Source organism: Mizuhopecten yessoensis, unplaced genomic scaffold (genome assembly GCF_002113885.1).
Source record: "Mizuhopecten yessoensis strain PY_sf001 unplaced genomic scaffold, ASM211388v2 scaffold1425, whole genome shotgun sequence".
Classification (NCBI taxonomy): Eukaryota; Metazoa; Mollusca; class Bivalvia; order Pectinida; family Pectinidae; genus Mizuhopecten; species Mizuhopecten yessoensis.
The window spans coordinates 16,624-27,124 of NW_018404040.1; positions in this window are offsets into that span (position 1 = coordinate 16,624).

The following is a 10,501-nucleotide window of genomic DNA, read 5'->3' on the forward strand; positions in this document are numbered from 1 at the left end:
AGAGACGTATATACTACTGTATATGTCTCTGGTTCATTCAGAGACGTATATACTACTTTATATGTCTCTGGTGCCATCAGAGACGTATATACTACTGTATATGTCTCTGGTTCATTCAGAGACGTATATACTACTTGATATGTCTCTGGTGCCATCAGAGACGTATATACTACTTTATATGTCAATGGTGCCATCAGATACGTACATACTACTTTAAATGTCTCTTGTGCCATTAGAGACGTATATACTACTTCATATGTCTCTTGTGCCATTAGAGACGTATATACTACTGTATATGTCTATGGTGCCATCAGAGACGTATATACTACTGTCTATGTCTCTGGTGCCATCAGAGACGTATATATTGCTTTATATGTCTCTGGTGCCACCTGAGACGTATATACTATTTTATATGTCTCTTGTGCCATTAGAGACGTATATACTACTGTATATGTCTCTGGTTCATTCAGAGACGTATATACTACTTTATATGTCTCTGGTGCCATCAGATACGTATATACTACTGTATATGTCTCTGGTGCCATGAGATACGTATATGCTACTTTATATGTCCCTGGTGCCAACAGAGACGTATATGCTACTTTATATGTCTCTTGTGCCATTAGAGACGTATATACTACTGTATATGTCTATGGTGCCATCAGAGACGTATATACTACTGTCTATGTCTCTGGTGCCATCAGAGACGTATATATTGCTTCATATGTCTCTGGTGCCACCTGAGACGTATATACTACTTTATATGTCTCTGGTGCCATCAGATACGTACATACTACTTTAAATGTCTCTTGTGCCATTAGAGTCGTATATACTACTTTATATGTCTCTGGTGCCATCAGATACGTATATACTACTGTATATGTCTCTGGTGCCATGAGTTACGTATATGCTACTTTATATGTCTCTGGTGCCAAGAGAGACGTATATGCTACTTTATATGTCTCTTGTGCCATTAGAGACGTATATACTACTTCATTTGTCTCTTGTTCCTTCATAGACGTATATACTGCTTTATGTGTCTCTGGTTCATTCAGAGACATATTTACTACTTTATATCTCTCTGAGGCCATCAGAGACGTATAAACTACTGTATATGTCTCTGGTTCATTCAGAGACGTATACACTACTTTATATGTCTCTGGTGCCATCAGAGACGTATATACTACTTTATATGTCTCTGGTGCCATCAGAGACGTATATACTACTTTCTATGTCTCTGGTGCCATCAGAGACGTATATACTACTTTCTATGTCTCTGATGCCATCAAATACGTATATTCTATTTTATATGTCTCTGGTGCCATCAGAGACGTATATACTACTTTATATGTCTCTGGTGCCATCAGAGACGTATATACTATTTATATGTCTCTGGCGCCATCAGAGACGTATATACTATTTATATGTCTCTGGTGCCATCATAGACGTATATACTATTTATATGTCTCTGGTGCCATCATAGACGTATATACTATTTATATGTCTCTGGCGCCATCAGAGACGTATATACTATTTCTATGTCTCTGGTGCCTTCAGAGACGTATATACTACTTTCTATGTCTCTGGTGCCATCAAATACGTATATACTATTTTATATGTCTCTGGTGCCATCAGAGCCGTATATACTACTTAATATGTCTCTGGTGCCATCAGAGACGAATATACTAGTAATACACAGTTTTCACACCTAAATAAGTTACTTGTGGATTAAAAGGTACGTTAATTACCTGTAGGTCTTACCATTAGATACTATAGCCAAGGGGCATTTACGATACCTACCTGTGAATAAACAGGTGAACTAATCACCCAGAGGTGTTACCTGTGATGTCGTGACCTAAGGACATTTACAACCGATCCTCCAACTAACACAGGTAGAATGGTGTACCGGCGCGATCCTCCAACTAACCATGGACTGATTCCGTGAACTAACACAGGTAGAATGGTGTTCCGGCGCGATCCTCCAACTAACCATGGACTGATTCCGTGAACTAACACAGGTAGAATGGTGTACCGGCGCGATCCTCCAACTAACCATGGACTGATTCCGTGAACTAACACAGGTAGAATGGTGTACCGGCGCGATCCTCCAACTAACCATGGACTGATTCCGTGAACTAACACAGGTAGAATGGTGTACCGGCGCGATCCTCCAACTAACCATGGACTGATTCCGTGAACTAACACAGGTAGAATGGTGTACCGGCGCGATCCTCCAACTAACCATGGACTGATTCCGTGAACTAACACAGGTAGAATGGTGTACCGGCGCGATCCTCCAACTAACCATGGACTGATTCCGTGAACTAACACAGGTAGAATGGTGTACCGGCGCGATCCTCCAACTAACCATGGACTGATTCCGTGAACTAACACAGGTAGAATGGTGTACCGGCGCGATCCTCCAACTAACCATGGACTGATTCCGTGAACTAACACAGGTAGAATGGTGTACCGGCGCGATCCTCCAACTAACCATGGACTGATTCCGTGAACTAACACAGGTAGAATGGTGTACCGGCGCGATCCTCCAACTAACCATGGACTGATTCCGTGAACTAACACAGGTAGAATGGTGTACCGGCGCGATCCTCCAACTAACCATGGACTGATTCCGTGAACTAACACAGGTAGAATGGTGTACCGGCGCGATCCTCCAACTAACCATGGACTGATTCCGTGAACTAACACAGGTAGAATGGTGTACCGGCGCGATCCTCCAACTAACCATGGACTGATTCCGTGAACTAACACAGGTAGAATGGTGTACCGGCGCGATCCTCCAACTAACCATGGACTGATTCCGTGAACTAACACAGGTAGAATGGTGTACCGGCGCGATCCTCCAACTAACCATGGACTGATTCCGTGAACTAACACAGGTAGAATGGTGTACAGGCGCGTTTCTTTTTGTCCCCAGTGTTGGAAAAACAAATGCTGTGGAAAGGATTATGGTTAATTTCAACAGCGTTTAACTGTATTTAACATGTGTTTTACCTTAGGCTAGTAACCTGGACCGAAAACTGACCATGTTTATAAGTGTTCATGTACGATATTAGATTTTTTATGAAAATTCTGAAGTTTTATTATTTTTGTAGTAATGGTGGTGCTATGACATTTATAGAATATTTTAGATACCAAGAACATTTATTTAACATTTTTTTAACAAAATATATATCTTTAGGGGCGGATCCAAGATTTCGTTATGAGTTGTGGCACATTATTTTCAGAATAAACCTTCCAATTTTATTATGTACATATCAACCGAGACCGCCAATAAATCCAAACCAATCCAGTTCCTGTTTATGAAAATTGTGTTTTAACACACACACAAAATACAATTATGTGAAGCCTAGTTGAATTGAATATCACCAACTAGAGCGAGGCAGAATTTTCTTTTTTGAGTTTGAATTTCACCACGGGCTTAGATTCCTTGATTTCACGTATATTTTGGGATCTGTTTCTTTTCTTTAAAAGTATGCATAGAATATGAAGCAATATTTGTTTGTGCTTGGGTTTTGAGTAATTACTTCAACCAAGAACTGGGTGACGAGTGGTGAAGCTGTTTAATAATTTGTAAAGATGTTGTAAAAACTCATTTTAATCCTTGTTGAACGGAATAGGCAAATAATGTCTCAGAATAGTACACTTTTTCATATGTTTCAATACACGTTAGAGAGGGAAAATGTTTGCTTATTCCACACAAATAGACTTGCATGTTACTGATTTTAAGTGAAATGAAAAAAAACACACCATGCAACGAGGAAGGGCCATTTTCATTTTCGACCCGTATCCCGATTTCACCCGACATCTAAAGCAATATTTCAAATGAATCAAATATTCTAAACTGTCATGTTATTCCCATTTGTTCGTGACTGTGTCGTGACAGTGACAGTTGGACACGACGTAAATTGTTGTTCACGTACACCTGTACAATTAAACTAAAATACGCGGTGTTTTTATTTTTCATGTGATATGCGTTCGCGATTATGCGTTCCATGTCTACGTGCTCTAATACTACATCAAACTCAGATACAAAAGTGAGCTCCTCCCAAACCCGCCACTGTGACATCACAAGTACCACATGTTCGGTTAGCTCATTACAATTCTCACCAGTAATGAGCGGTTACCTTTGATTGCCTATATATCGGTAAATGGACACTTCTGAACGCGCTTTGATGGATGATTCTGTATTTATTTAAGTATATAACAGGTTTTGCTTAATTTGTACAAAATGTAAAAAATAATCTAGGCCAAAAACTGTGTACCCACTACTTAGATAAGTTAACATCTGAAATTTATTTTTTATCTTAACATATTTCATTTCCAGAAATGTAACAAAAGGATTGGGCAAAACTTATTACAGCATCATTACGCCCTCAACAACGTGAAACTTAAAACCATAATGACAAACAAAGAAGACGTAGAAAACGTTTTCAAGTTTTGGTAACACTGAACGTTCAGGGTGGTCGGGTGGCGCGGTGGCGCAGTGGATAACGCACTCGCCTTTCATTAAGGCGGCCGGGGTTCGAGTCCCCGACTGGAGGTGAAAAGGTATGGGGTCACCTGCCCGACAACGTTGGTTTTCTTCCTCACACAGTAAGACCCCCCGAGCGTTAACATCCGGGCCAACAAGAAGGATTGATATAAGTTGAATTAACTTGTTTCTTAATTGTTTTAAAATGAATAAAGTTTGTATTATATTTGAACGTCCATTAGTGGGATGGGATTAATAAAAGTATGCACATTTCTAAATGTTACGGGTAAATGATAATATCAACAAAGAAGAAATATAGGGGAAAGTCAGCGTTAACATTGCTATTCACCAGGTAGATTGATCTATTGATCTGGTTTACCCTTTCTATATCGATCAAACAGACTTTATCGAACAAATAAAACTGATTGACATTTTCTTATGTCACACATATTCCATTGTTATTTTAGTCATGTTTTACATTTATTCAAACTTCCTTTCTGAAATCTGATCGTTCGTAAGGTTTATTTCTCACCACTGAAAACACACATTTTTAAAATTTATTTAGTAAATCTCTTCTACAATGGGAATCGTTTTTACCGAGATTGTGATATACAACAGCTCGACAATTTTTGGTTTAATATCCAATTTTTGAAACGGTGTAATATGACGTCATAAGTAGGGAAGTAGATATTCCGGTTGTTAGTAAATCGGTATTCCATTCACTGATTCTACTGTTATAAACATAATAAATGGACATTGAACTCGTTTTCTGATATCAAAATGTAGTCCGTCACACATGTCTAANTCACGGGTTATATCGAAACCGGTTTCAACCGGATCGGTGATGTTCTTGAATCTTTTAATACAATAACAAGTAAAATACAAATACATGTACAACATTTTATTGTCTCTGTCAATAGAACAGACACGGGTCAGAGAGCCACCCGACGTCCATTTGTTTATGTCTGACTCCGTTGTATAAAACCATACAGACCAGGTTACACACTTTGTTAACCGAACACTTTTCCACGTGTAACAAAGACGGTTTCGTTGTTCATGGACATTTATTTCATTTCTTCAAGTATATATCTATTTGCGTAATACTCAGGACATTCAAGACATTCAATACCTACAGGGAAACAATACAAACTAATTAAATTCTAGTTAAAAAGTGTTACAACATATATGGACAATACATATGCTTTACATTTATCTAAATTACTCGAAAGTTTGAAACATAAGTTATCATTTACTTTATAATGAAATATACAAGTCAAGTCAAGTCAAGTCAATTTTGTTTATTATAGTGTCATATATCACAATTACATCGTACAAGTATATAGTTACACAGTATAAAAACATATAGTTACATAACAGGGATCAATCATCTTAATGTAAAAATATATACACTATATCATAATTTTGTGAAGAACAGCTATTATACATAATAAATTAATAAATTAAAACAAACTATCACATGTGCCAATCCAGAGAGCAGGTGATTGGGACAGCCCCTACCTAACAAACTCCTGGATTTTGTCCTTACATATTAATACTATAATAGTTAAAAGGTTTCTTTTACATTTACTGCCTTAAAACATGATGTCTTTAAAAAACCCAATAACAATGGTGATAAATAAAATGAATAATTTTATAGTTCTACATTGTAGTGAAATTTAGGTTTCCAAGGGTTGGGGAGCCCCCTACCAGCGAGGTCTGCTAAATTCACACTAACTAGTAGCTAATTATAATTTAAACGGAAGATTATTTTCATAAAAAAATGTTTCTGATTGACACCTGGTATCATATTTAACAAATCGATAAAATAGAAAATGTAATTGTATATGATATTCAGCCTAAAATGGCTTACAAGACACTGTTTAAAATTATAACTAATCAGATAGACTGCTACGTCTTCTGTACATATTATATAAGTGGTTTGCAAGCGGAATTTGTAATTCCTCGGAAGACATTATACAATTAAATTTGTCAGTGTTATTAAGACTTGCAAAATCATTTCTTATATTATTTGCTACATTAAATAAGGATGATCTTACATGTATGTCATAATATACATCACATTCAATTAAAAAGTGTAATTCATCCTCTATACAGCTATTTACATTTGTACATATCTTACACAAGCGTTCCTCTAGTGGAATCACAGGTTTGCCGTATCCGCCAGTTTCCACTGCTAGAGCTAGAGAGCCACATCTAAAATTAAACAGTACTCTTCGTTTGCTCTTTTGTCTAACAAGCTTGACATATGAATCTGGTATTAAATTTGATTTAAAAGTTCTGTAAGTTCTCAACTTGTTACCATTTATATTACCACTATCATTCCATATAGACTCGTACCATTCATCAGCATCTGAAATGATTAGTTTTTCTTTCACTCGTCTAATCTTGTGTTTAACAGAAAACGTTGAGTTTACAATTTCATTCAAATTTTTGTCATCAATCATTTTCAAAATTCTAGAATCCCAAGATTTCTTCAGACTAACGGACCATATATGCACCTTTTTCATGAGTCTGTTATCATCACACTACTTTATTCTTAAAAATAAACGTGTCGTTTCTAAAACTTGACTTACATTGCAAGAGTGCCATCCCATATCACCTCTGAGTGCTACGTTACTTGCTCGACGGGAGGCTCCTAGAAAATATCTACTTGCCTTGTGTAGTATGACAGAAACCTCTCGGTATTTATTTATACCCCATAATCCACATCCATAAAAAAGAACCGACTCAATTAAAGTTTTATATAACTTGTTAAATACTTCATATGACATTTCACCGGCATGTGAATACTTTATATATAAAGTTGTAAGTGCTCTACTAGCAGATTTACAGAGTTCTCTGACAGCAAAATGCAAATCTGAATGTTCCTCAAAACAGAGTCCTAAGTACTTATATTTGCTATTCAAAGTTACAGTTATGTTACCACATAAAAATTTATAATCGGTAATACGAATGGAATTTTTCTAAAATGGACTATGTTAGTTTTGTCTTGATTAATTTCGATCTTCCACTTTTCACACCATTTATTTAAAACATCTAGCATCCGTTGCATAGAATTTTCATCGGGGGCAATGAGTGCAATGTCACCAGCATACAGTAGTATGGAGATAATACACGATTCAATCTATACCGCATTTCAAATCATTAATATCTTTTGCTAAATCATTTATGTACATAGAAAAAAATGTTGGTGAGGCATTACAACCTTGTTTCAGACCTTGCGTCATATCCATGGGTGGGGTTAAAACACGATTTATTCTAATTCTACATTCATAGTTAAAATATAAAGATTTGATAGCATTTAAAAAACAACCAATTATACCAAAATGTTCAAGCTTAGCCCATAAAAGATCTCTGTTCACACAATCAAATGCTTTTTTCATATCAACAAAACATACAATAGTGGATTTTTTCTTGATCTTTCTGTTATTCAAAACAGAATGCAATAGATACTGGTGGTCTAAGCAACTTCTGTTCTATCTAAAACCGTTCTGTTCATCTGCTAGTAATTCATTTGTTTCTAACCATTTTGATAACCGATTATTTAAAACATCGGCATAAATTTTACATGGGATTGATATAAGTGCAATTCCTCTTTAACTAATTGGATCTAGTGGATCCTTTCCTGCTTTTAGAATAGGGTTAATAATACTTTGAGTCCACTTATCCGGAACTCTACCATTATCAAAACAATTACCAATTATAGTATGTAAAAGGTCAATACAAGCTGGGTTTCTGAGGACATTGCTCTGTATATTGTCAATACCCGCCGCTTTGTTTAACTTGGCACGATAAACCGAATCTTCAACATCTTGACGTGATATTGGTAAATTCAATAGACTGCTGTCAATATCAGTTTGGGTCCCAACAATTTATTAAAATCATTATCTATACCAAAATACATTACATTTATTCAATACTTAATAAATCATATATACGTGTCCAATACAGAATTTTACACAAAGTACGTAATCTATGTACCTACCCCAACAATGGGTCAAGGGTCTAAAGAAGGTAGCATACATCACGTGACATGGACAGTATTGACAATACAGTACGTACGAATACTAGGACTCACAGCGCTATATGCATATATACTATTAAAATAACATATAATTGCAAATATTATCCCGGTTACACGCATACAAAACTGAACTGTGTTATAGCGTTTCCAATAACGTATAGCCTACGTTCTTTATGCACAAGTCAATTACTCAAGGCACCACCCTGCAGCACCACCTTAACCGGGTGGTACCGTAATGATGACGTCACGGGTTTTTTCGCGTTTAGATTCTGTCGGTTTTCTAGAACCTTCGATTCCAGGATGCTAAAATAAAAACGAAAAAACGGTTTTGTGATATATGAATAAATATATTATTGTAGCATAAACAGTTATGAGAGTTACACTTGGTAGCGTGAATACATGCGCGAAACTGTTCTCTATGGTATAAATTACAAAAGGGGGTTTCCCTGTTGGAAATTCCCACAGCCAATTAACCTTCATTCACAGCGTCGCGAGTGATCAGCAAAATACAACTCTACCGGGTCTTTATGTAAAATGGATCAGATGTAACTGATTTGTAGGAGAGTGAACTACTCTAGAAAGGTCTCATTTCAAGACCCCGTTTTGTGGGGAAAGGGCGTACACCCTGATACAGATCGTCCCGATCCCATACCTGTAAATATTGTCCATGTTAGGCTTAATATTGCTGTACAGGTGGGCACGGGATGGGTCTCTGATCCGCGTCCGTTCTATTGATAGAGACAATTAAATACACTTGCATTAATATCGTCTTGATTTATTTATTCATATATCACAAAACCGTCTATTCGTTTTTATTTTAGCATCCGGGAAGGTTCTAGAAAACCGGCAGAATCTAAATATAGATCAAACGCGGAAAAAACCGTGACGTCATCATTACAGTACCACCCGGTTAGGATGGTGCTGCAGGGTGGTGCCTTGAGTTGACTTGTGCATAAAGAACGTAGGCTATACGTTATTGGAAATGCTATCATACAGTTCAGTTTTGTATGTGTGGAAAAGTGTTCGGTTAACATACCAATTAAGTGTATGACCTAATCTGTATGGTTTTATACAACGGAGTCGGACATAAACAAACAGCGAGAGCTATCTGTGGATATTCGTTGTAAGAATGGACGTCAGGTGGCTCTCCGACCCGTGTCTGTTCTATTGACAGAGACAATAAATGGTTGTACATGTATTTGTATTTTACTTGTTATTGTATTAGAAGATTCGAGAACATCACCGATCCGGTTGAAACCGGTGACGATATAACCCGTGACGATATAGAATGGGGGTTGCCACTAGAGGGTTATTGGCTACACACCATTCGGAACCCTCTGTAACGTCGATCGGTACCCCCTACTAAAGGGGGGTGCTGGGGGGTGGGGGGTACTACCGGATTATATAGGAGACTGCACTCAATGAGCCTGGCCCAAAAGCGGTACTTTTGTACTACTACCTTATATAAAAATCTTCAGAGATTTCATCATAACTAAGATTTATGATACAATATGGACGAATTACTAGTCACTGCCATTTGTATATCAAATAGAAGACAAACATATAGATAACACCAGAGTATACATAGTTTTAGATATCTCTGGAAAAAGTATCGGCAATATTGCTGAATCAAATAGAGGACTGAATTCAAAACATGTTTTATATAGACCGCTGTCTTATTGTTGGTTAACCAAGGAGCGTACACCCCGGTTAACCAAGGAACGTACACCCCGGTTAACCAAGGAGCGTACACCCCGGTTAACCAATGATCGTACACCCCGGTTAACCAAGGAGCGTAAACCCCGGTTAACAAGTCCAATAATTGATGACACGTGGATTAGTGATAGTTATTTCTCAGTTACCATGTTATGTTTGGACTGGTACACGTGTACTTTAAATGACATAAGAAAAAGAAAAAAAAAGTATTTTAAGTGTTATCAATATAGTAGTGTTAAGGTGTT